Source organism: Zootoca vivipara, chromosome 1, assembly GCF_963506605.1.
Source record: "Zootoca vivipara chromosome 1, rZooViv1.1, whole genome shotgun sequence".
NCBI lineage: Eukaryota > Metazoa > Chordata > Lepidosauria > Squamata > Lacertidae > Zootoca > Zootoca vivipara.
This window is the reverse complement of record NC_083276.1, coordinates 70,750,936-70,778,654: the sequence shown is the minus strand read 5'-3', so window position 1 is coordinate 70,778,654 and position 27,719 is coordinate 70,750,936. Positions and strand designations below refer to the sequence as shown.

Sequence of the window (27,719 nt, the reverse complement as noted above, 5' to 3'; positions counted from 1 at the left end):
GGGAGGTGGTGACGGGACCGGCCTGGCCCCCAAGCACAAAGCCGAACCCACAAAGCGCCTCTTCTGTTTGGGGAGGCCTGGGGGGGGAGGCGGCTGCCCCCCGCCTCGCATCCCCTTGAGTCGAGGTGCGAAGAATATCAAAAGGGCGAGAGAGGCGCGCTAAGTTTTTCCACTGGTGGTTGCTCACATGATCCCGGCGCCTCCTGGCACTTTGAAAAGCCTCTTTCAAGGTTTGACTGCCCCACACACCTTTTTTTTTTAAATTCCTAAAAAGAAAATGATTGAGAGACTTTTCTCTTTCATGCAACATTAAACACCCACACCCCTCCCTCTTCTGGATTTATTCTCTCCATCTCTTCACGGTTCTACTTCTCTTCCCCAGCCTCGGCTTCTAATTAACACTTCTAAGGAAGTGAAAGTTCCTCAAATGCCCCCCACCGGTTGGTTTTCGGGTGAGGCACCCACAGGAACAGCAAACCAGCAGTTCAGCTTGAACCCATAACTTGGGGTCCTGTTCTTTTGGCCCGCTTCGAGCTATGCGCCAGTGTTCCTTTGCGACCGCCCAGCACCCGCATATCAATTCATGTTTATTACTCTGTTTTAATATCCCCCCTTTTCTTCATCGCGGAACCCAGGGCGGCGTACACTTGCTTCCCCCGCGGTCTCCCATCCAGACGTTCGCCCTTTCTCGGCCCTGCTTAGATTCAGACCAGTGGGGGCCTCACGTGCCTTCGGAACACATCGCAAGTCGCGATTCCGCCCAGCGAAAGTCGAAGGGGCCACTTTGAGAGAGATGAATTCAGCGGAGTTCTTCAGCTGGACCCAAAACTCTAAAACAAAACAACAGCCCCTCTTCGTCCTCCTAGTGAACTGCCGCCTTGCATCTGTAGCGCACCCCGAACCTACCCGTGGTTGATGTTAAGTAAGGGAATAGGAAGTAATGCCGCAATCCTAGCTAACTGTGTCTACTCAGAAGCAAGTCCCGGGTAAGTTACCGTAGTTTAGGGTTAGTTCGAGTAAACTCTGGATTTCTGTGACCAAGTGCGAGTGCCGGAGACCGCAGCCTGCCACCTGACCTTGCCTCCTCGAGTTTCGAGCGACTTCTAGCAGCCTGCTGCTGTACGTACTTACTCAGGAGTAAGCCCCACTGTTGTCAGCGGAACTTCTTCCAAAGTAATGCGAGATAAAAACTTTGCAGCCAGCCTAAGTCGTCTTTTACAACTCTCTCCGCCACCTGAGCATCCTGACCAGCATTCCCAGGAAGTCAGTCCGTTAAGCTCACTCTGCGATTCTGTGCAGAGTTACTAAGGTGTGAGACTCACCGAGCTTGGCGAGACTTATTTCTTTGTAAGCCTGCGGGCGAGCGCTCCCCAACGGGGTTTAGGATTGCAGGCCGCATTTCCTATATGAGCCTTTGTATCTTCCCTCCTCCTAATTTCTCTGCTGACCTCCCTCTTATTCCCGGCTCCTCTCCCCCTTTCTTCTGTTCTCGCACCCTCTACCCTTGTCTTCCCCTAAAAGTTCCAGTACATAATGCGCGGGGAGGAATAACCCTACAGTCATTTCTCTTGGAAGGAAGGGTCCTCCTCGCCCCCTTCCCCTTTTAACCCCCCTCCCCTCCCCCTCTTCAGTTCTCCATTAAGCCTTGTTTTACCGGTCAGTGTTAGTCGTGCAAACCAAGTAAGTCAGTCTACTACAGGATCCCATTCTTAAGCACCATGGCTCGATAGATTCAAAAATTCATGCCGTACCATATCCTTTAGGCACCTCCCTGCGAGTAAGCCCCATTGATTTCAGTCAGGGGAACAACGCAGCAACTCTTAAACACATTTACTGAATGTCCGAATGAACTCAGTGGAACATCCAGATAAGTGTGTGTAGGAGGATCGGGGTGCAGTTGTGTTTAAAGTCAATGTGGGTTCCTTCGTATCCCAACCTAATAGCGCCCTCCTGTATACGTCTACTCAGAAGAAAGACTCATTTGCTTCAAGTAAGTAGGTGGGCATAGGATTGAAGGCTAAACATCAGTTGCCTTGAAAGTAATTCCTATTGATTTCAACGGGACTTACTTTCAAGTGAGCGTGGTTAAAATAGCACCGAAGGTTAAAAGTGCGCGCAGCGTGACCTAAGTAAATTCCACTGAAATCAGTCGGAAGCGTCTGAGTAAATAAGCATAGGATCTGGCAGCGCGGCTGTAATCCTATATAGTGGGATTTACGTCTGCATAAATATTCTTAGGATGGAGGTTTAATTAACCCATCTGCACATAAGATTCAGATAAATCAGTGGAATTCAACGGATGCAACCAGTAGGGCACGATGCAGCCAAAATTAAGCACTTGCTTAAAGCTCTCATTTAAATAAATGTCCTTACTTTTGGCAGGATTCCCCCACTTGCTTCCTTGACAGGAAGTTCTATTGAAATGAATGGGTATACTGTAACTTCAATTCTTCACACATGCGTTTGGCGGTGGGCGTCATAGCGGCGGCGGCGGGGGGGGGGGCTTACTTCGAAGTAAACACGCGCAGAATGCTGTTGCGCGGCTGACAGTCCGACTGACACATTTACCACGGGAGTCTTAAGTTCCCTTAAAACCAAAGCCCCCAGAAGGGTGGCTACAGTCCTATACACGCTCTTTTTTTTGGCTGGAGAGAGGGATGTGAAGCGTCACTAAAGGCTGAACACGTTTACTTGGAAGCAAATCTGATTAACTTCAGCGCGAACTATGTTCAGAGATGCGCGCTTAAGAATCTCGCAGCCCGAAGGCTGCGGATTGCACCGAAGTCCCGCTGTGCCCCACAGTGTTTACTCCCAGGAAAGAGCGCGTAGGACTGCAGCCGTCTGCCAATCATTCTCTGATGAGTGGCGACTGCGAAGAAAGGGGGAAGCGGGGGGGGGATTGTGGCTAGGAGTGCGCGCGCCCGCCTGTTGTGGGGTGGAGAGGGGAGAGGGAGGGAGAGAAAATGATATTTCACTTTCTCTTTTGTGCTCACTTTCTCTTGGGTCGTTCGGTTCCACGCTCCCCCCCCCACTTTACCGCTCCCTCCCTGCCTCCCGGCTGTGTGCTTGTTGGTGTGTGTTGTTGCCTCGTCTTGCCTTGCCGTCGGGGGTGGGAGGGGGTGGGGGTAAGAAGAGAGAAGCAGCGGCGGCGATATAGCAGCCCTGCCTCCTTTCGCCTTCCTCCGATCAATGCCCCTGGCCACTCACTTTCTGATGTTGCACGACGGGAAATGCTTTGAATACTTACGACATGGCCGCTCACGTTGATTGCCAAGATTGACAGCAGTAAACCAGCGCCTTCGCTTGTATCAGGAGGGGAGAAAGAGAGAGGCGGGGGGAGCAGGGAGGGGGAAGCCAAGCCCAACAACAAACAATAATGAACCCGATTGTAACTAAATCTCCAGGCAACCCGTCAGCAAACTTATCCTGACGATCTGGATCCTGCGCATCCGTGGCCCGAAGAAACGCAGCCAGCCAGTAGCTCAGTGAATTTATTCCTTTCGTTAGTATTTCTGCAGCTTGTTTACCCAGCCCTACAGACACCCATTCACCTTTCCTTCCTTCCGTCCGGCTAAGGCAGTTTGTTTATTGTTGTTATTGTTTTTAAAGGAAGGACCCCCAAGGCTTATTTCTTACAAACAAAAAACGCCACACTGGATCTCGAAGGAGGTAACTAGGAAAAGCAAACCGGCGCAGCGCTCGTTGTGTTGCTGATACCTGTTGTGGACTTGCGGTCGTGTGTGGTGCGCAGCCTGGTTGGGCGGGCGGGGGAGGCGGCGGACGCGTTCCTTAGTCGTGTTTTGAAAAGGGGCTTCCACGTTTTGTATGTGTCGCTTTATACCAGAGAATACGGTATTGTTTCTCTCTCTTCCCCCCCCTCTCCCTCTCTCCCCGCTGTCTTTTAAGGGCTTGCTGGTTGTAATTGACCAAAGCAGCAGTAGCAGCAGCCGCAATAGCGGCGTCCGGAGGTAGATTGTGAAGTTCGGGAGATTTCTGAATGAATCCCCGGCGCGGCTGCTTAGTGCTGGACTTTTTGGGGAGGGCGGTGTTGGTGGCGGCGGCGCCGACTGGGATGGGATGGGAAGAGGCGAACTGGTGGAGAAAGTCCTCACGCTTCTGACCTGGGGTGAGTTGCTCTGGGGAGGATCCTGAGGCTGCATAAAAAAGATCCCGCTTCTCTCTGAAATCACAACACGGCTGCTGCTGCTTCCCACCCCCTTTCCTTTCCGCCCTCCAAGTGGTGTGTCTATTTTAAAACGTAGTGACAGATCAGCGCTGTATTTTAAGATCACCCGCTGCCTGCGAACACATGGCGCTCTAGAGATACTGCGCGTAAGAGTGATACCAACAGAGGCAGGCGAGCGAGAAAAATTATAAAGCCCTTAAATCAATCTTCGGGAGCGTAAAGCTTCTGCCATTCCTCCGAAGTCCTCACCCTTGGAGATAGTAAGGATGAAGGAACAAGGGAGCTTTGTTTGGTGCCTCTTATTTCTCTGTTAACTTTGTGGTGGTTAAACTTGCCGAGAAGTTCGCTGCTAGTATGCTTATATATCTGTAGAACAGATCCTTAAGAGAGAGACGGGGCGGGGGGGGGGCGGGGGAGTATTATACCGCTAGGTGGTAATGCTGGATTTGACCACAGAGGGGCAGTGTATCGAGGACTTGCTGTTCCTGTGGCGCCTTATCTCTCTGCAGGCAGAGGCTGGGATAAAGTTATACTGAAAACTTTAAAATTGATATCACACCCTAATTTGTGTTCCACAGGGAGGGGGAGAGAAAAAAAGAGAGTGAGAGCCCAACAACACACAGGGCTCCGCTTACACCATGAGAAGGGGAGCTCTTGGCTGCATTGTGGGCTCGCCCAACATTCAGCTGGGGATTTCTTGCTGTGTCTTAGCTCTCGCCGGAGGTCATGCAAATCGACCTTAAAGGAATGCATAAGCCATAAATTAAAATAAACCCCGTAGCCACGGGCTGATTCATAAGTAGACAATACCTAACCTGGACAAAACGGCTTCCTTTGCGAGCTGGAAGAAAAGAATAGTGCCTAAAGTAAACGCAAAGTAAGTTCCCAGAACGTATTTTCTTTTGCATTAATGTCGTTGTTTTCTGTTATTTCGCGCAACTTTAATCTCAGGGAAACTGCCTTCAACCGCAGTTTTAAGCGTACTTTGCAGAGATGGTAGAGAGGCAGCAAGGTGGTTTGGTGGGAGCGCTAGTCCCCCCCCCCCTTTCATAAGTGGTGCTTCTTGTTTGTCATTTTTGAAGAAGGATCTTATTTAAAAAAAAAATAAGATGGGTTTGATGTAATTTATTTTGAAGATCTTTCTATCTTCTGTTGTAAATCTGGTTTGTCTCTGAAAAACTGCATGCCACTTAGCCAGGCATTGTGTGTGTGTGTGTGTGTGTGTGAGAGAGAGAGAGAGAGAGAGAGAGAGAGAGAGAGAGAGAGATCACCTGGTGCTTTTATTTTGCTTTACGTTGTATTGTTGAAATGTCGCCTTACAAATACTTCTTAAAGTTATATATGAGAGAGGGCGTTTGGCAGGAGCTAATACCGGGTAGTTCTCTCTCTGTTCGATCCAGTGGTAAATCAGGGGTGTATGTCGTATGTCTGGGACAGAGTACACGAAGGTGTGTGTGTATGAATGTATACAACATGCCACTGTACCACACACGCATACAACTTGCACGGGTGTATATAACGGGCTTTTTGTTGCTGCGAGAGCTGAAGTCTTCCAGCTCTCCCCCGCCACCCCCGCCACCTTTTGGAGCGCCTTGGAGCCGCTTTGCAGCCGGGGTTCCTTGTGTGCGCGCGCGTCTGAGGAGCAGAGCAGGGCCTTGGGGTCAATCAGAGGCGCAGATCATATTGATTTGATTGCCACCACCTCTGCTTTGCGGAGGACTCGTTTCCCGGGTGTGTTTTTTTTTTAAGGACGGCGAGAAGGGAAGAAGTGGCAAATGTGAAAAGGCAATTGAGCGTTGTTGTGTCTGTGTGTCAGTGCAATCTTGCCGGGGCTTGGGAGCCTGCGGTCAGGAGATTAGCTACGTCCTCCTGGGTGTTTCCCCAAAAACACAGACAGGGAAACTTTCCGAGATAAACAAGCGTATCTGCGCCTGTTGTTATGCAGATAAAGGAGACATGTTGCATGTGGGTTTCTTTTTTTAAAATAGCCCATCGTAGTAGGCTGAGCAGCTTTGAACCTACAGTAATTTTAATTTGAACGGGGGAGGGGAACGTACATTAAAAACATATTTTCATTTTTAAAATGACGGTGTGATTGAAACTGATGGGCATCTCGGTATAAAGTGACTTTTTAACTTTTTGAAAAACCCTGTAGCTGGGTGGGTTTGACTGTGGTTGGGTGGGCAGGTGGTAGTGTTGTAGAAACTGCTTTGAGATTGCAACTAGATTGCACATGTTATACTGACTCCCTTGTGTGGGCTCATTGCATCAAACCGCAAATCGTTTTTAAGATGGACACAAAACTTGTCCTTCAACGTGAACCTCTTGCCTAAAACGTTTCGAAGCCCTGTACAAAACGATGTACCAGTATCTTAAGACTCTTCTCCCTCGCATATTGGCATCCGATTTCTGTATGTATGATATCTCCCTTTATAATTAGTAACCGTATCTCGAAGTTAATCTTTTTTAAAAAATTAAAAATAAATCTGATCCTCTCCTCCAAAGTATTTTTAGGGAGGTACATATTTGAATGAAAATAATTAGGTTACTTGGATTACGTTTGCAGCTTGAAGTAGCTTGACACCTGGCAGAGAACTGCTTAAGCGTTTTCTTTAAACTCTGCCTCCTTCTCCATAACTGCGTTTCTTATAATACATTCTTGTGTTAAGTGAGAAAGGCTGTTTGTAAAACAATCCCCTGGCTAGTCCCAGTGTTGGGTGAAGCTGATCCTGTAATGGCATTTTGTTTTGAACAGTTGCTGTAGTTGAAGTTCCCTCATAAGGTAAGGTGGCACTGGCTCTCTGAAAGGAGGTCCAAATGCCACATTTATAATTAGACTGCCAATTCAGCACATTGTATCCATTGCTATACAGGGAGATACTTGCTGTGTCTGGCCCCTCTCAATAGCCTGTATTCAGAATTAGCCAATTCAACTACTTCAACTTCGGCATCAAATTTAGAATAGGCAATGAGAGAACGGGAGGGGGGCTGAGAGAGAAAGCAAACAATAACTCTGCAATCTCTCCCCTCAGCTGGCCATGAAAGGCCAAAGAATATAAGGAGAGCAATTCATAACAATTGTATTGGGGAATCCATACATCAAAGACAACAAGTTTGGCGAGTCCCCCCCCCTTTTTAAAGAAAAAAGTTATTTGGGGGAGGGAATTAAAATCGGGGGGGGGAAATGTTCCTGGCATATATTTCTTTCCTTTTAAAAAAATGGCCAAAGGATATAGGACAATTACACCTGTGCTTGCAACTGAACACAGGTCCCTGGGAAAACTGGCAGGAAAAGTCTTTAGCCCCTCCTGAGGTCTATAAGAATAAACTCTGCTTGCAGGCAGCAGCAGCAGCTCCTCTCCCGCCCCCTGTGCAGTCAGTCACAAGGAGCAGAGCTTCAGGCAAGCCGTGGTTGCTGCTCCTGCAGCCGCCTCCTCCTCCTCCTGCTCGACAGAGGGGCAGTTTAACGCTCTTCGGCGGAGAGCGGAGGGAATAGGCTGTCGGGGAGGGAGAAGGAAGAAGGTCATTTGCATTCTCAGGCCCTTCCTCTCAATCATCGACCTTCTAATTCCTGGGGAAGGAAGGCGCTGGCTGCTTTAGGGTTAGCTGGCGATTCTCGCGCACGCGGCAGGGGCCGCGGGAGGGGGGGGTGAAGGGGTGCTTTGCCGGCCGAACTTCTTCAAACTTAACCTCCCCCCCCCCCCGCTCTGCTCTGTTGGAAGCGACCGCTGAGGAGGGATACAGAGGCGGCCAAGTGCGCCGTCGGCGGCAGGGTCCGCAGGGAAAGTGGGAGGTGAGGCGTCCGCAGGGGGTTTGGTGGTTTGTCTCCAAAGTTTTCCCACAGATGGCGCGGCAGCGGCGGCTCTGGCTCGGTGGGGGCGAGTGGCAGCCGCGGGCCAGCATCGAAGAACACGCGCCGCAGCGCCTCTGCCTTGCAACACCCCTCGCCGCAGCGGCGGGACTGGGCTGGGGGGCGGGGGAGCCGCTGCCGCCGCCGCTGGCCACGCTTTATCTTTCTTTCAGTGTTCATTCTCGCTTCTCCAGGCAGGCTTGGCTGCAGAGTTTGTCTGGGCCTCGCTCCTTCCCTCTTGGCTTGTGCCGCAACTCGGTTTACACTGGATTAGCCCCACTGATCTTAATACGACTGCTCTGGGACAAATGAGTTGTGTGACTTCTGCCTCCCGCCACTGGTGTCCCATGTAAACATTTCCCCCCGCGCTGAACAGTGCAGGGGCATGTGCAGACGTTGGCATTATTGCACCGCAAATATGCTTGTATGTGTGCTTATCCATCTCTCTATCTCACACACACCTCCACTCCAAACTCCACATACACACGCACCCCTCAGGAATGTGTTAGCTATGCAGTAGGCAGTATATCCCAGGAGTATATTGTGTCTTTGTGTAGTACTATAATTAATTGCGATTTTAATTATTTACGTTTGCACACTTTTCTGAAAAGAGCAGTGTGGAAATGCCTTAAGATTCTCCTCTTTCCTAAGCACATACTGGAGGTTGGACATTTGATATAATGTTATGTGATAATATTATGTGGGTGTATATTTTGGTCACATAAGAGTGTAACAGTTTAGGTGAATGGAATGAATATTTCCATAGGGTGTCATGTGGCCAGCTATGAAGTTTGATTGACTAGGTTCAGGGAATAAGAATGAGGATTCTGCTACAGCTATGTTTATCAGAAGCATACCATACTGAATTCATTTTTATTACCAAGTAGGTTAAGATTTGTCTTAATAGTGTATGTATATGTTTCAATCTATATCAGTTCAGTGTTTGTGGGCGTTGCATACATATGTACACAATCCAATGTTCAAAACTATATAGTCTTCAAATAAGGGGAAGCTTTAAAAAATCTGCAATTAAATTATCTGCAATTATCGTATGATGTGAATATATTGCAGTGTTTCATACTGAGGTATTAACCCAAAACAAAGGTCAGTTTTTGTGGCTTAGGCATGTCTATCTCCTATAGTTAGTCCTTTCTGACATTTTTACAAAATATGTTTTAAAGAGGAAAAGAATGGTGTTAAGTTCAGGGTAACCTCTTTCTGTGGGGGTTGGAGAAAAAAATGAATGTGTAGGAAAAGCTGGAAAAGGGATGAAGATCAGGCCTTCGTACATGAGTAGAAGTAACTGTTTTGCTTCTGGTGGACATAAAAAAGTTTCTTCTGTGAAAACCTTATTATATTTGGCAAACACTTTAATCACCCTAGGAAATACCTCTTTATAAAGCATATCAAGGTAGCTAGCTTTTTATGTGAAATATCTGAAAAAATAATTCGAATGTTAATCCCGTCCCCATGTGTGTACTGCTCTTGGCAGATAGAAAATTCAATTTATGTATGTATGCATGCATGCATGCATGCATGTATGTATATAAGCCAATTCACAGTCAATTCTGTACAGAGCTGGTTTTAATGCTAGCTAATAACAATATTAGATTGTCATTGTAAGGTAGATTCCAATTAGTAGTGCTTCCTACCATGAAAACAGAGACTGTGTTTTTAGAGTAGCATTGGATTGATGAGATGTGAATTACAGTACTAATTCAACTGTAGTTTATTCCAAGAGTGGAATGCCCAGAAACAAACCTCTTCAACATATCGTCTATTTTTCTTTTTCTCGCCTTTCCCCCAGCTATAATAGGTTGCAACTGTATAATAAGTATGAAGCTCTTGTCCAGCTCCTAAATGGGTATTTAAATGATGTTGTTGTTCTTATATAGAAATATTCTCTATACCTCTATAAACTGAGGCAAATGAATAATTAATCCCCGCCCCTAATTTCCTGTGCCTGCTTTTGGACACATCTGTTAGGTGATGTTACAGTTTGTCTAGTATTTAGCATGCCCTGTTCTGAAAACATGTAGAAGTTATGTGGTATCCATCAGTACTACATTAATAATTGGGGTGTTATTTCCAGCACCTGTGCAGTTCACTCCTATGCATGCTTACTAAGAAGTAAGCGCCACTTAAATTGGAGTGTTGTTCGGAAATAAACTGAATTCAATGGGACTTGAATGCGTATGCATACTTAGGACTGAGGTGCCAAGTTATATAGAGGAGGTGAGTTCATTATGAATATTTACCAGACCAGAAATCCACTAATTTTAAAACAGTGATGATATTGCAATTATGATAAATTATCCCTTTCATTATAATTTTGTTTGGTCTAGAATAGGTTTTGGACATTGCCATAATAGATAGTCGTGCCAATTTCTGGTTTGTAGCTATCTTAGAAAGTCATGAGTTATTTGACATTGATGAAACTGCTACACATACCCATCAGATATTCAAGTATTCAGTGAAGTTTTAAATAATTCTCTTTCAATTAGTATAACAGGAACTTGAAAAATGGATTTCTGTTAAAGAAACAAGAATCGGTACATAGTGATTTCTTCCCTCCCCCTTGCATACTTGACAATTCTTCTATCAGTTTTAGTCATGCATGCATTTTTAAATAAAGAATAACCTCTTCACAGTTTAAACCTCTGTTTAGAGGTACTTATTTAATAAGAAAAAAGTCAATTAGAAAATGTGGTTGTTTGGTTATTTGTAATATAAATGAATGCTTTTATGTTTCTGAATACAAGTGAAACACGCTATCAGGTTACCTGTGGTTAGGAGTATCAGGCAAAGCACAGATTACCTACAACCAGTTGATTTACAGGTATGTCAGATCTACCACAGTGATGTAAACCTGTATCATTGTTCAATGTGAAAAGAATGTTAGAAACAGGAGTAGACATACTTGCATATTTTTATTATTAATATTTGGTATAATTTGTTAAAGGCATTAACAAGCAGCAATACCGGAATTATTGTCTTTGTATGCTGTGTTTATATTTTTCCCCCAAAACTGCCTTGTTTGTATGACAGTTTTTTACTGTATGGCATTCTAACAATCATAATAACTAATAGTTTTCTTCTGTTGTATACACATTGTACCTGTTGACATGCAGCTCCCCCCCCCACCCCCATGTGAATACCCCTTAACAAAATAAAATTAAATGCAGCTGTATTTTGATTGTGCCACAAGAATTTCATCTACCGTGTGTGTGCCATGAGGAAATAGTATAAGAGCTTTGGTGATTGATTTTTGGTAATTTACTTTTCAAAATCCCGCCGGTTTAAAATAATACACAGATAATTTGCAAGCAAAGCTACCTGGAAAAAATACGGAACTGTTTATATAGTGTGAGTGTAGGTTGTTCCAACTAAGGCATTTTTTCATACTTTGGAAGATGGGATAATATTGGAATGCCTGCTACTTCTGCAGAACGGATGTATCTAACCCATTGCTTCTCCAGTACACCGAAAGAAGACCTTGCCCAAACCTGTACATCTCTGAAATACAGTATTGATTTGATTCTTAACTGCAGGGCCTTCATATCATTGCTCAAAATATCTAACTTTACACCAATATTAGCCATTCTTTTTATAGTGACACTATGCTTAGTAAAAAAACTTCTAAGCACTGAGGTCAGGTGTTGAGATTGGATTCTAGTTTATTTTTTATGAATCAGATAAAGATTTCTGTGCATGAGACCGTATGTGAAGATGAGAGAACAAGAACATTTCCATATCAAAGGCAATATATCTGAGGCTGCATAGTAATTAAAATGCAGTGGTTTGGACTCTGCGCTATCACTTAAGCAGAGCATTGTTGGGATCTTGTACAGAATGCAGCCGGTTGCCTCTTGCATACTTCTAGAAATACACTTGCAATTTTGCACAAACATTTATGCCAGTCCACACTTTTCTGTGGATAATTTGTATTTCATCCAAGCCATTCAAAGCCAAAGCTTTTTTTTTTTTAAGCAACCCCCTCATTATGGCTTTTGTGCATCAACTATTTTTATTCCGGTTGTTTGTATTTTCTCTTACCAGAATGATGGCTTGTTTATATTCACATTCGCTTTATATTTTCTAAGACTTCCCCCTCCCAACCCTGTCTCACATTTGTATTTTGTGATTGGAAAAAAAAAATCTTAATTTTAAGGTCAGAATGGGATCCTTTCATAGCCTAATTGAAGAGAGCACAAAAGGTTACATGTTGCATTTTAGGGTAAATCAACTGTATGATAAGGAGAGTTTTTCTTTTAAATATACAATGCACATTTCCTAGTTATGACTCATCCTTGCACAATGTAAAGATGAACTAATTCCTCAGAAGAATGCACTGTGCTCTAGGCACACCTTTTCACAACTGCTTTCCTCGGGTTATATTTGTAGGGGGAGTTAAATCATTTTGGTTTCTTATGCTAATACTGAAATGATTTCAAAAGTGAAAAAACAGTATATTGAGTATTATTCTTGTTTCTTTTGGAATTTATTATTATTATTACCATGCCTGGTCTTAGAGATTGTTTTTAAAACTTTAGGATTATAATTGAATTAAGAAATTTGTGCTTGAATAGAAAACAGCATTTGGGGTGAACTGTTAAAAGTAAGCAATCTAAGAAATTTATAATAATATGATATAATATAGTATAATACAATATAATAATAATTCTTATTTGCAGGAGTTGGTGTTTTTAGCTTTAGAGTCATGGCCAAATCTTAGCATAGGCAGGGTAGCGTGTATCTACTCATCCACATTCCCTGGCAGTTTCAGCTGGCTCACATAATCCTAATTTCCTCTCCTAAATATATTTTAGTGGCGCATCAGTGGATTATGTGATGGACCTTGTCATCCCCCTTTTTAAATTCTACTGCCGTGTGTAAACAAAAATTTAAAAAAATCCTTCCAGTAGCGCCTTAGAGACCAACTAAGTTTGTCATAGGTATGAGCTTTCGTGTGCATGCACACTTCGTCAGATGTGTGTAAGAAATACAATAGAAATGAAAACACTCTTGAAGTGCAGCAGGGTATTTTTCTGCTCTTTTCATGATTCAAATGTCTTGCACAGAGCATTGTTGCCAGCTTATACTATATTCTGTGTTACCAATAAGGCAAAGTTGGGTTCACACAACCCCCCCTCCCCCGAAGTGTTTTCCCAGTGACTTCTTATGCAGAGCTGTTTGGAACTAGGTCATGCAAAGGATCAGAACTATATGTTCATGTTGCAAAATAACACACATTTGACAAGTGGCCTTTTTGAGGCATGCTGAGCTTGAGTTGATCTTGATGTGTGTCAGATCTTTCATGTGACCCCTTTCACCATGAAGCACATGGAGGGTGATTGTAAAAATGAACTTGTGATGAGAGTAAAATAGTTAAAGTCATTTGAATCCACCTTTAGCCTCAGTTAGTGTGATGCCTCAGGCTATGTGGTACACAAAATACTCTGGGGGCCTTCTGAATGGAAGGTGTTAATGTACATAGGGGATTTTGTTTTTATAGTACCAAATAGTTGTAAAAGGTTACATAGATTCAGTCTCATTTTATGAGCTATTTCAGAAAGCAAGACTGGTCTTATGGGGTACAGTAGATAAACCATATTTGAAGCTTTAAACTTATTCCTGGAATGTTGGGTGCTTATTTCTGGAATGTTGGATGCTATTAAAATGCAGATTGACTTAGATATTCCTTAAGGTTTTTTTCTGTGAAAACTTATGCTGCATCAGACAATAAATAAACGGTCTCTGTTTATCACAGTTCTTTGTTACTTAGCTTTCTTAAGAGAGCTATTATTCTGTTACAATTCAGTTGTGATTCTATTATTCTATTACAATTCAGTTGAGACTTGTATTTAGTCTTAATTCTTCACATTAAAGTTTGGGGGTATTTTTTATCCCTTTGGAACACTGAAATTGTTGGAACCATAAGGCTTCTAATTTTCCTTCCACCTTCTTGAGGTCTGTCGGGATTCAATAGGCTGCATTTGGACTTCTGATGTCCCCCCTCCCCCCTTCTAAAGGCAGCACAGCCTATTGCACTGAAAGCTACTCACGGGACTTTTGGAGAAGTCTTCAAAGCAGTGCAAGAAGTGGCAGGTTAGCAGCTGAAAACAGGAATTACTTGACCACCACTTGCATGCAGCTAAGGACCTCTTTGGATTCTTGCTTTATTATTCAGTATAGTTGTGAGACAGCAACTCAGATTTCATGCATGCATTTGGGATAACACTGAGTCCATAAAGTTCTATCCTACAAAAAAAACCAAAAAAACCAAATGGGCCGTAGAATAAATGAACTGATCTGTTTGTTTGTTTCCAGAGATGTGTCTTTTTGTGCTCTGCTCTGTGGAAAGAGTTGTATGAACAGATCCAGGAAATTGGGCGGAGGTATAGGGTTTTCCTTTTGTCATTTGCTTTTGTGCCAAAAGTGCATACAGTGTTTATTGCCAATGATAAAAGTGATTCTTACAACAGGCCACACGCTGCAACAGCTTGTAGTCGAAAAAAGTATTCACGCATGCAAATAAACTAATTTACATGGATACATTTTTTCCTTCTTATTTGCATTAGTGTGTAGTACTAAGGATAAATATTTCGATTTTAAACTTAGGCTTGCTACTTTAAAATGTAGGTTGTTAAATAGTTTAAATTCTCTTACTAAGTTTTTTTCAGTATTCAGACATTGGCAAAACTTTCATCCCACTCAAATCTATAATTTTGATAGCTGCATTGAGCTACTGAGTGTTTTTCCCTTCTTTTCTCTAGTTCTAGTTTCAGAATGAACCAGAATGATTTTGTACATTTTGCAGTACATGACAAAGAGCAAGCTGTTTTAATATTATTGTATGGAAGACAATGAGAAAAAGAATGAAGGGAGAGAAACAAATGCTTCTCTTCCTTCTCTCTTTGTAAAAGAATTAGGAAGAAGAAGGTGCGGAGGGACTATCCTGCACATTTTTAACATCAAAGAGAAAAGTTGCCATAGTTGCAGCCGTAAGCATGAAGTCACTAGTGTACTTCTTAATTATGGTACAAACCTGCGGCGCTTGTGTAGAATTGGGCTCTGTGGATTGGATCAGTCATTTTATATGGAGCTACACAATTTCTGCTCAGTGTAATATGCCTATTCCAAATGACTGGTATAAATTTGGGTTGACTATGATTTGCCTTTTCCTTCCCTACTTGTCTTTTTTTTTGAGAGAGAGAGAGAGGTAGGAATATAGCAAGGGGGTTAGATGGAGAACGTTAGGGAAGTTATGTATTTGAAGCAAAAGGTGTTAATAGTTTATGAACCAACAAAAACAGTTCCTTCTCCAGGTGGATCACGTTTAGTCAAAACTCTCCACTATGACCTGTCCATCTTGGGTGGCCCTGCACAGCATAGCTCAGTGATGGGCAACCTTTTGAGCTTGGTGTGTCAAAATTCGCCAAAAAACCAAGCATAACTTGGGTGGTGTGTCACTTCGAGAGAAAAAACATTAATTTTGCGATATTTATAGTTTAAATAACAAAAATGTATAATTGTAATATATATCTGTATTTAATAAACCAAAAACTAATTATTTAACCAAACCAAACAAAAAACCCCTTATTTATCACAAAGTGCCCAGAGTTGTTGAGCTTTTTTGGGGGGTGCAAAAGTTGCTTTGCTTTTGGGGGGGGTGTGCCTCAAAGCTGCTGTGCTTTTTTTGGGGGGGAAAGAGAACAGAAATAAATGATGAATAATACCTTCGCTGGAACTAACACGCAGCACCAACATAGTCTGCCAAAGGGCCAAATAAAACCAGCACAGAACGGGTTAAAAATGAACGCTGTTACACCCAATCATCCTCTGCCAAAGTGCCAGAAAAAACAGCACATAAAGGGTTGAAAAACCAATCTTTGGCTACAGGGCAGTCTTGAGCAGGTCGCGCGCCATGGTGCTGAGGGGCGGAGATCGCTCCAGCGTCCCCGCCACGCGGCGCCCTGCCTACCGGGCCACCTGGGGTCTACCTAGAGCGGCCCTGTCTGGCTACCAGCAGCAACAACAACATCAAAAGGATCCGGGTTTTAACAGCGGAGACAATGGGTTTTAACAGCGGAGACAAGCTGTCGCGTGAGGAGGAGCAGGAGAACAAATGGGGGGGGGACAACAACAGCAGCGCGAATGGGCCGATGGGGCGCGTGCCAGCAGTGAGGGCTCTGCGTGTCACGTCTGACACGTGTGTCATAGGTTCACAATCACTGGCATAGCTCGTAGCTTCTCTGAGTTATTCAAGCCCCTTCACCACGACAAGGCATTGATCCATGAAGGGGCTGGATGACTCTGTTGCCCTCAAACAATGAGAGAAACAGCTGCAATAGGAGATGCACACGTTTAGTGCCTCTCCTGTAAGTAAAATTATAACAATATATCCAATCCAGTCCCTATATTGAAAACATGTGTCAAAAGAGTTGTTTTTGAAAAGATGAAGTAAATATTAATCTTCTCAATTTGTTTTGGCTCAGGATTGTTAAATTGCAGCCAGTGAGTCCCATCCAGCCCACCATGCTATGGGATGTAGGCTGCCAGACCTTGCCTGCAGCCTTAGCTCCTGATCTGATTGGATGATTAAGTGTTCTTCCTTGATTAGAAAATAAAGTGCAGGAAAGGGCCCATAGCTCAGTGGTAGATTATCTGCCTTGTATGCAGGAAGGTTCCAGGTTCAACCCCAGACATTTCCAGGTAGTGCTGCAAAGACTCCCAGTTTAAAATCCTTCAGTTCAGACAGTACTGAGCTAGATGGACTATTGAGCCTACCAAGATTGAGCCTACCAAGTGGCGATAGCGACGGCGAAGAAGACTTTCTTCACCGCCTCTATTGCATCTACAGAAAACAGCAACAGGAGACTCTTTCAGGTGGTGCGCAATTTAGCGGAACCACCTGCTCCATCGGGGCCCAGTATGGGCCACATGATCTCCTGCAATGATTTTGCAAAGTTTTTTGCAGATAAAGTCACTCAGATTTGGGAAGAGGTAGACTCCACCGTGGGAGCAGGGCCGGGGCGGAAGAGTGCTAGAGTCCTATCTAGTCAAGTTGCATGGGATCAGTTCCAATCTGTTACCTCTGAGGATGTGGACAGGCTGCTTGGACGAGTGAAACCAACCACCTGTCTCCTTGATCCTTGCCCATCCTGGCTTATAAAAGCAATGTTACAGGGAGCTGGCTAAAAAGGAAATTGCAGGTATCCATACAACCTACTCTTTCCCCAGAATGAGGGTATTATGCGTGAATCCTTTGCTTGCTTTTCTATTTGGTGTGTTGTATGCTTCTTTTTGTATGTTGGCATGGATGTTGCCTGGTTTGGTGTTGCTGTTTATTTGTTTTGGGGCAGCATGCAGGTGGCTTGCTTGTTTGTGGGTGGGTAGCCTCTGAATATCACCTGTTTTTCTTCTGTGGCAATGGGTATTGTAATGGTGCTGTTGCGGCTACTCTTGAGTAAAGACGCCCAAGTCCGCTCTGTCTTTAAGAGTTTTATTGTGCATAGTATGTACAGTGCAGAGATAGCAGAAAACATGACCTCTCAGTCACTCGCAGAATCCGGGAGTGGACGTTTCCGGCTGCGTGACCAGCATAAGAACTTGGGCACCCCGAAACGCCTCCTCCTAACCTTACGTTTGGTGTCTTCGCCTTAATTCGGGCGCCGGAAGGGGCTGCATGTTCCCCTCCACCTGTTGGTCAGGGCGTTGCAAAGGCTCTCCAACATCACTGAGCCCTGACACCTCCGTCCTGACTTCCTGAATCCCCTCACCTGACCCGCTGCTGCTGCTGCTCTCACTGAGCGAAGTGCTGGTGAACAGGAGAGGGGGAGGTTCCCTGTAGGAAGGCCCCCTGACAGGTGTCTTGGCCCCTGATTGTTCCTTAGATTTCCAAATGTGTCCCCGTACCCCAAAACATTGTTGCCAAGTGTGGTCTATTGCAGTATTTATGAAATTGGTGAAAAACTTTATTTCCCACCAAGCATTTTGGGATAGTCAAGCTAGCAGCTGTTTTTATACTGGACAGATATTTTCACTGCTATTTGTAGACTTATAGTGCATTTTAATTTATTTACCATGTATATATGTAAATCATTTATTTCCCTCTTTACCAAAAAGTTAAATCTTGCTAGCAAAGGATATACACATACAGTAAAAGTAGGGAAAACCAGCTGAAAACAGGGAAATAACAATACAGAACAACAGTTTTTAATCTATCTTGTTCTGTGTCTTTCTTGTTCTTGTTTTATATTTTATTGTTTTACAGAAATTGTGCTCAATATTATTTCATAAGCCACTTTAATGCAAGACAGGAGTGCCTGGCGTGCTATGGTCCATGGGGTCACGAAGAGTCGGACACGACTAAACGACTAAACAACAACAAGCCACTTTAAAGGCCCTTCAGACTGATTGGAGGGGTAGCAAATTTAAATTAAGCAAGTAAACGGTTGGTAAAATTTGGAGCTTGATTCTGAACACACTTTTGCTCTGATGCCTGCAAGAGTGTGAGTGGTTTGCATTGCTCAGTTCCATAAAGCTTTTAGCACATATTTAATCCACTTGCTAGCCTTTGCTAAGTTCTGCAAAGGTCTGAGTGTATATTGATGGAAAGTTCACTTTTTACTTTTACTTGCCCCCCCCCCTACAGTTTTAATGGCAGGCTTGTTAGATATTTTAGGATGCACACTTTACCTTGGAGTAAGTTATGCTAAAAACAATGCAATTTACTTCTAAGTAAACATGTACTGGATTGTTCTATAAGTCTTTCAGGTCTTGATTCGTCAGTAGATTGGAGCCGGGTGGGGTATGCTGCAGTAGATATGTCTCTGGTTGCATAGTTATTGCTTAAGTGTGCTGTTAAAATATGCTTGGAATGTGGCTCATTGTGCCTTTGTTTATAGAAAATGAGGTATGCCTATGCAGGTATTGCTGGATATAACTAGTTTGAGTAGGAAGGAGAATGGACAAGTGACCAGAAACACAGGAAGATAAAGGTTTAACCATAATTCTACTGCTTTGTTTTTGGGACCTGCTTCTTTCTTCCCACCTCTTGAAGTTTTTATATTAATACTCAATATTTGAGGTACAGAGACCTTTTCAAAATGCTAGAGTTGGTTCCTGCTTCATCACCACCAGTGCTACTTCTATAATATTTGCCTTGCCACTTGAGTGAAGAATAAACCACTGCCATTCCCCTTTCCTCTGCCACACACACACAGAATTATTAACTTGTATTGAGTAAGGAAACAGAGCTTACTGCTTTGGAAAATGACACTACCCAGCTGCTAGGTGGACAGATGTGGATCTAGTCCTTACTGAGGTTGTTCACGTGTATATATCTAGGCTGTAGCACTTCAGATCATTTGTGACTGAATATACTTCCATACAAAAAATAATAACATTTTAAAAGAAGGAGAGAGAGAGAGAGAGAGAGAGAGAGAAAGAAAGAAAGAAAGAAAGAAAGAAAGAAAGAAAGAAAGAAAGAAAGAAAGAAAGAAAGAAAGAAAGAAAGTCCACATAGAAAACTGGCATGTCAGGCAGAAGTTTTAATAGTTTACTATGCTGTTTTACTGCTAGATTGCTATGTGCAGGGAGGTTGTGTATGTGTGTGTGTGCGTGCGTGTGCGTGCACGCACACATTGTGGAACATTCAGCCACATGAGCTGCAGTCCACACACAGCCTTAAGATACCAGCGATAACTGGACCTCATTCACTTTATTCACTGTCTTTGTCAAGCCTTCCAGCAGAAGCACCATTAAATTTCTACTGGATCTCCTAACATCTGACTGCTGCTGGTCATTGGCCAACCCTATTGCACTAAAGACAGGCTCGTTGATAAATTTCCAGTATGAATGCATCTCTGTAACAGTGCCAGTTCTGCAGATGGAAGTGATCGAGTGAGCATACCTGGGCTAAGTAAACTGGTCCCAAACTGTTAAAGGCTTTCTATAACACCTTGAAGTTGGCATACTAGGAAACTGTCAACCAGTGCTGAGCAGGATGCAGAGTTACACCAAGACTGTCAATCAGTTGCTTTAGGGGGAGTGCAACCTCATCCAGGGTAGGCAATTGATCAATGACACAGGAAACACTCGCTCACATTACCTCTGCCTTGCCAGGGTTGAAGCTCAGCTTGTTTTTTCCTCATCCATCTCACCACTGCATCCAGGCACCAGTCCAGGGCCTCCGTGGCCTCCGCCAGTTCAGATGTTGAGCTGCTAGTGTTACCAGGATACAATGGCAGCTTGACCCAAGACTCCTAATGATCACGCCCCATGGCTTCATACAGATATTAAATAGCATTTGAGCTAAGATGGCAGAACCATCATGGCACTGAAAAACATTCTCCCAATGCTTTTCTCTGGATTCTGTCTCAGAGGTAGAACTGCAGCCACTGTGATGCAGTGCTCCCAGTTCCCATTCCTTGGAGCCAGTCCAGGAGGGTATCATGGTCAATGGTATCAAAAGCCAAAGAGAGATCAAGAAGCAGAAGCAAAGTCACACACTTCCTGTCCCACTCTGCAAAGGTCCAGATGATCAGTTGTGGACTAAATGAGGAAACCACAGGTTAAGGCTATTTATATTACAATTACAACATTTCATACATCAGGGATGGGACACCTGTGGCCCTGTAAGTGATGGTGGACTCCCAACTCCCATCAGCCCCAGACAGTATGACTGGTGGGAGGTAGAGTCTAACAACATCTGTGGGCTGCAGGTTTCCTATCCCTGCCACACATGAAAATAAGGACAATATTGTGTTTGAATGGGAAGCCTAGAGGCAGAGTCTGACAGCTCTGTAGTGCAGCATTAGTGGGCAGTAGCGAAATGTTATGTATTTAATACAACTTGGTGTCTCCTAACAGGTTTCTAAGCAACTTACATTGAATACCATATACATACATATGTTACAAAATAGAGGGGGGGGGACATTAACACCCCATAGAACACATATCATTGATAACAACATTGGATCTGGTCCTTTAGCCATCTTGTGGGCAGGTTCTCTTGTGGAATACATTTGTTGAGATTCTACCTGAGCAAACATTTGTTCCTTCAATAAACATTACAAAACCGTCTTTTGATCTTTGGTGGATGCTTCATATGGTTATGGAGTTCTCCAGAGAGATTTGTATCAGCAGGTCTGGTACCTGCAACCGTTCCAGAATCAAATTTGCTCCCCTCTCTGGACTTCTGTTCATATATATCCTACTCCATAATATATCTTACGGAGACCTTTTCTTTACTCGCCAATCTCCTTCCTTACAGGGGAACTATCTGCTCCACTCCTCCTTGCCTCCATATAACTTTCTTGTTAGGTTGTCTGTCCTAAGCCCCTGGTGTTACAGACTGAGGGCGAGGAGTCACCTCCCTAGGTTAATTGTAATTTCAACTTCATGCCTCTTTGTGTGAGGAAAGTGGCTGTTGGAATCAAGAAAGTTTTACTAGGCAATACATAAATCCTTATCTCTTGACCCTTGGTTTAATTTACTGTTTTTGCCACAATTGTGAGTAGTTTAGATTTTAGGTATGCTAGGACGTTTACTACAACTTGCACATTAATATCCAAAGATTAAAAATGAAACTAACAGTTTGCAGAGAGACAGCTATGAGCTGTGTTACTCTGTTGCAGTATCGTAGCACCTTAAAGGCTAATGAATGTATTTATAGCATAAGCTTTTGTGCTACAATCCACTTTTATCAGATGCAAAACACACTGGGTTATCTAGCGGTGTCCATCCACTACAGAAGGATTCCTTCATCAGATTGGTGTGTGTGTGTCACTGTTTTAAGTGATTCCCCTTGCTAAGTGCACCCCCTAAGCATAGCTGCCAAGTTTCCCCTTTTCTCACGAGGAAGCCTATTCAGCATAAGGGAATTTCCCTTAAAAAAAGGGATAACTTGGCAGCTATGCCCCTAAGATGTTCCGAAGAGCCAGGGGACTCCCTGAAACAGATGGAGGGGAAGCTGGGGTTGTATGGTGGAGAAGAAATGACGAAAAAATTCCTTCCCTCACAGTTTTGTTGACAGATTCCTTCTATCCATGGACAGACAGTGTTGGATACCACCCACTATGCTTGATGAATGCAAATTGGTCAGAGGCTAGATTTTGGAAACTTTAAAAACTACTCTTTTTTTGCCCCAAATCAACATGGTTTAATTCAAGCTGTATTTGGAATGACATACTGGCTTTTGAAGAAAGCAAATAAATTTAGCAACCTAAATTTTCATGACCCAAACTAGTTACATGTGAGTCTTCAAATGTTTTGAATAGAGATGAACTCTTCTATGCCAGCTGCAATCCGTGCCTCAGTTACTTATGCTGTTAAGATACATCCAGACTTGACGGTTGTAAATTGCTCTACATGAGGCTGTCTTTGAAGGAGGCTTGGAAGCTTCAGCTAGTACAGGATACAGCTCCCCAAATGCTTGTGGGAGCATATCACTCCAATAATAAATATTGGCTGCACTGCTAGTCTATTTGCTTCTGAACTCAATTTGAAGTGCTGGTTTTGACCTTTAAACCCCTAAACTGTTTGGGACAAATTATTTTATGGCTCACTTGCAACATAGTGGATCAAGCTTCTGGATCTTGAGATTGGCTAAGGGGGCCCTGCTTGCAGACCCAGCAATAGATACAAATGAAAACATAATACACATCTCATTTTGATCATGACCCCCTTCTATAAAACTTTATTTACTTTTGAGTGCTAAAACAAAATCTTTTATTTGCCTTCATCTAGGAAAGTTGGGTGCTTTATTTAGTCTTGCTCTTGTTTCAAATTCTTTTAGTGTATGGACATTTTGTGATGCGATATTGATGGCTTGATGTTTGATGCTCCTTTTTTAGTTTCTGTCTTTTAGAAACTTTTAAATTCATTGTGGTTTTAATGATTATTTATAGTTTTATAACAGAGACACTTTGGGGAGTTCCTGCTTTTTGAAAAATGACATGGAAATGTATTTAAAAAATAAAAAATTTCTTTCTGGAAATAAGTGTGCTACAAGAGTCTGTTCAGAGTCAAAGCCATGCAAAAAAGCTGTGCTCCTTTTATTTTTATATTATTTATTAAATATGGATATAGCCCTTCATCCATACATCTCAGGGTGGTTCACACCTGATGAATGTTTCCGATATTGCATTCTCTTTTGTTTAGGTTTATTACTCTGGTATTTGGCAAATGAGAGAGATGGTTATAAACAAGCAGGTTGTATATTGTACATAACACAGCTATAATCCAAATTGGGGTAGGGAAGCTGTGGCTCCAGACTTGCATTATCTCTGACCTGAGCCAGCCTTGCTGGAATGGGGCTGATAGGAGGTGAAGTCCAACAACATTTGGAGGCCCACAGTGACCTAACCCTGTTCCAAATGATTATCAGTATCGGTAAGAGTAACATCAATAAAAGCATCATTTCCTTTTGTTCTGAGATCTCTATATAGCTTGCATCAGACTGAAGAAATTTCTTTAAGTTAAGCCACAGTTTGAAACGCCCTTTCTTAGAAAGACTTTCTAAATAAATGTGACTGACTTCTTGGGAACTGCTCTTAGAGTTAGGTATGCTATTAAAATTATTAATAATGTGTGAAAATCTGTTTATTATTCTCAGACTTTGTAATGTGGAGTGATTCAATCTGGCTCCCCCCTCTCCCCCCCCCAAAGTTGCAGCTGGTGTATTTGCAGTGACAATATTGAATCTTCTCTCAAGTGACTCTAGTGCCAGGTCTCATGGAGAAGTCAGAAAGATAGAGCCCTGCTAGGTCTCAATCCTTGTCACTTCTGGGGCACAACAGTGAAACGGTTTGTTTCTGACAGGAGACAAGCCCACTGCAGGGCCTTGGTTTCATGTTACGTTAAGTATTACTGCTGTTCTTTCAGGAGGCATTATGCTGTGGCATCAAAGATTTTCTGACAGGCCAGTTGCGGGGTTAGCACCCAAACTGTCTTCTGAAATTTTTAAGGATGGGATTAAATATATATGATTGGATTTAATATGAGCTGGGAAACCACAAATAAGATATAACTGGTGGTTAAGAAAAGTTGAGAAGAATGATAATTTGACCCTCACCTATTTGTCAATGTGCTGGATAGTTGTAATTTGTTAGGATACATTAGCTTTTCAAAACCCGTGTACAACTGTCCTCTATTCCTAGAAAGATATTGTAACAGAAGCTGCTTCATAGAAATGGTCTTTTATGACATGATCAATACTTGTGGTAGCATTAGTTATGAATTCATGCAGATCGTTAGACTATTCATTTATTAGAATAAGCACCATATAGACTGGATAAGGGGTGACACTGGCTTTAAAGGTGAACAAAATGTTACCTGTAAATTGGGGTGGCTTCCTGTGGTCCTCCAGATCTTCCTGGGATCCAGCACCCACCATTCCTATCCATAGGCCATGCTGTAAATTTGCACAAGTCTGCAAAGTTTGTTTCAACCAATGGTCTAAACAAATTAAGTTACTAACATTGCTGTGCTCTACATGTTGGCATATCAATGGGAATCAATGGGATTTATATCAATGGGAATCAATGGGATTTATTCCTACATAAGTACGCATGGAATTCTAGCCTTTGTTATTGGCTGTAAATTAAGTCATAGAATCACATAATTGTAGAGTTGGAATAAGCAATAATATAAATTGTTTTGGGACAGGATTTTAATCTTTTGCTAATAACCAACTCACTTAAACAGAGGAAATTATAAATTATTAAAGTTGAAAGGAAGCAAATTCATATCTATAGCTTGGATCCTAACTTGTCATTCTGTGAATGGGAAGGCACTTCCATTTACAAAAGGAGAGTTACAATCATGGAAGAGATTGTTAATGGAGCAAAGAGTTGGGGCCCATTTTTTATCACCAGAGTCCAGTGAAATATAACAGTTTTGCCCATTGTCACATCACATTCTTATTTGCTACCCTAAATGTAAGACAACAAGAACTCCTGATATTGTTATGTAGTTCTTTTGGACAAAAAGAATATCAGTCTCAAGCTCTAGCATCTGTAAGTGTTAGCTTAGATTCTTAAATGATGAAATCAGTCTTTCAGCACCAACAAAATTGCTATTGTACTGTTGGAAGTAGGGCTTTGCAGCTGGAAATATCAACGTTCATTTGAGAAACTACATTTGGCTCTTTAGACTATGCTACAAGGCATTCATTCCATGTAGTATCAAGTGAGGGAATCATTTTTAAAATGAAAGGTACAGCAGACAATATGTGTCCCCCCCCCCAGAGAAACTAATATGAGGGACTCAGGATTAATCAGAAGCAGGGCACCATCAGAAGAATTCTTCTGAGGCTGGATTCCTAAATGCAGCTACTAAGAAACCCTACTGAATACATGTCCTTCATAGGATCGAGCTGGTAACATGATTCAGATAACCAAGAAACATAGGATGAACAATGAAACAGAAGTTTATCCATTGCTGTGTAGAATATAAATTTTGTCAAAATGAAAACATCAAAGGCAATAATAGTTTTAGATAGGCATTGATATAATTGTTATAGCATCAAGTGTGAAGCAAGAACCATTAACTATGAGAGGAGGTAGTAGCATAAATATTGGATAGCTTCTCCATGTATAAATAGAATGACTCGTTTTGTACAGCTTACTAATGTAAAAGAATAAGTGTATTTTAGGTAGGTAACACGACTTTAACCCTAACCATATTGACTCATAAGTAAGTATTGTTGAATTAAATGGAACTTTCTTCAAGGTAGGCCAGGTTAAGATCGTTGCCTAAATCTGTTTCTGCTCTGGGCTACCTACTTCAAGAAGAACTTTCAGCATCAGGTTCTGACATGCTGTTCCACTGTTAAATACTTTAAGGATGCATAGTACAGAAAGTGTGAGCACAGAAAAAAAGAGAGATAGTTTGGACTTGAAAGAAGAAAATAATTCCTGACTCCTCCCTCCCCCCGCCCCCTGATTGCAATAAGACTAGCGTGTGGCGCAATATTGCTTAGCTGCCACTATGCTGAAAGCTTCACCATATGCCTGCCTGCCTTTATTTTCCCCACCACTCAATGCATAACACATCTAGCTCAAATCAAAGTCAGCATGTCTGGCTAAACAGAATGGAACAGAAATGTAAAATAGGGTGTGAAGACTGAGGGATTGTGTGAGCATTCCCTGGGGATGTTCCCTGGCAGGTGGCAAAAGTAGAAAACTTGAACCACTTAGTTTTACATCCTCAAATCACGTTTCTTTTTTACACAACCAAATTGAGATGTAGAAGTTAAAAGATATAGCCTGTGAATGCAGTCTCAGAGTTATTTTGATCTCTTCTTTTACAAAAATGATTGCCAATTACTGTGACTGCTTATATCCATATAAAACACTAGTTAGAGGAATGGTCAACTTTTTTTTTAAAAAAAGGAACAGTCTACTTGGTTATCAGAATTGTTAGTTTATGTGAATATTACAGCTGGTGAAATTTAGTTCATTAATATAATGGCAACCAACTTCACTGATCCTACCATAGGAAGTTATATTGCTTTGAAATATTGAACACAGAGCTCTGAGACTGTGGTAAATGTTTGTTAGTTAATATTTTCAAACTTAATAAATAGTCCAGCATGTACCATACACTTTGGTGTATGAAATGGTCCAAGAGGCATTGGTGCACTAATGCTTAAGAAATGCAACTCATGCTGCTTTAATGTCATTTTGGGGGAGATTTTTAAGGGATAGTTCAATGGCTACTAATAGTTGTAATTTTCTGTTGACGGTTGATAGAGTTACTACTGTGTCCCCCCTCCACCTTGAAAGCTCTTTTTGTTTTAAGGAGTTAATATTTTTACAAGGGCAGTGGCAACTATTAATGAAGACTATAACCAGGAAAAGTACATCCTGGAGGCAGTAACATTAATACCGGTAGAAGTACTTGGGAATTAACAGAGTGCCAATCATTTAAATATATTTTGGCTTTTCTAATATGTGTACATTTTGTAGGGTGTCTCTTTCTTCTGGATGCTTACGATGATTATTCCTCAGAACAGGAAACTGTTTAGGAGACCTTGTCAAAAGTTCTCTCATTAGAGAGCGGACCTAGAGTCCTTTCAATTTCCTGTGTGGAATTCCTGGTGTTTGCTGGCTAGCTAATCTTTCAGTTTCCATTTAAATAAACAGCAGCAGAACTGACTCGATAAGTGTGCCACTAAATGGATCATATTACCGCTTAACTTGGGGCTAATGCTCAACTATGTGGTTTGTACACCAAAAAAAAGGCAGTTCACAAATTAGTTATGAAACAAAAGCCAACAATATTGCTGTCTTTGTGTCACTCCATCTGATTAGTCTGTTACAAGACAAAAGCAAAGAATTCCATGCAGAAATATAAGTTGTGTTGGCAAATTTTACACAGTACTCTGGAAGGAACACGTTGTTGATAGCTGTTCCATCCCTAAGATTTTACTTTTGGCTTGAATTGGAATTCCTTACTTTCATTTATTTCGATCAGGGATCCCTGCAAACTATTCAATCCGAACCCAATTTTGTTATGAGCTGTGGGAAATAAAAGCCACTAGGGACTGAGGAGCCCATTATCACTAATTCAGAATTTAGGCTGCAATCCTAACCCCACTTACCTGGGAGTAGGTGCAGTGTCAAAAGGACCACATTGGTTTTCTGATTAAAGAGGCATGAGCTGATTGTCGGG

The 27,719-nt window shown here is 42.5% G+C and overlaps 1 protein-coding gene across 10 annotated transcripts in view; it reads left to right on the top strand.

The window, feature by feature from the left end:
- SOX6 (SRY-box transcription factor 6) overlaps positions 1–27,719 on the top strand; it is a 420,354-nt gene that overhangs the window by 3,225 nt on the left and 389,410 nt on the right. For 2 of the 10 annotated variants that reach the window (XM_060275951.1, XM_035120075.2), the window contains exon 1: positions 4,610–5,063. The exons of 1 other annotated variant lie outside the window; for it this stretch is intronic. The gene's annotated coding sequence lies outside the window, so the exon portion shown is untranslated. 7 more of the 10 variants (XM_035120027.2, XM_035119966.2, XM_035120001.2 and 4 more) reach the window with 6 other exon arrangements.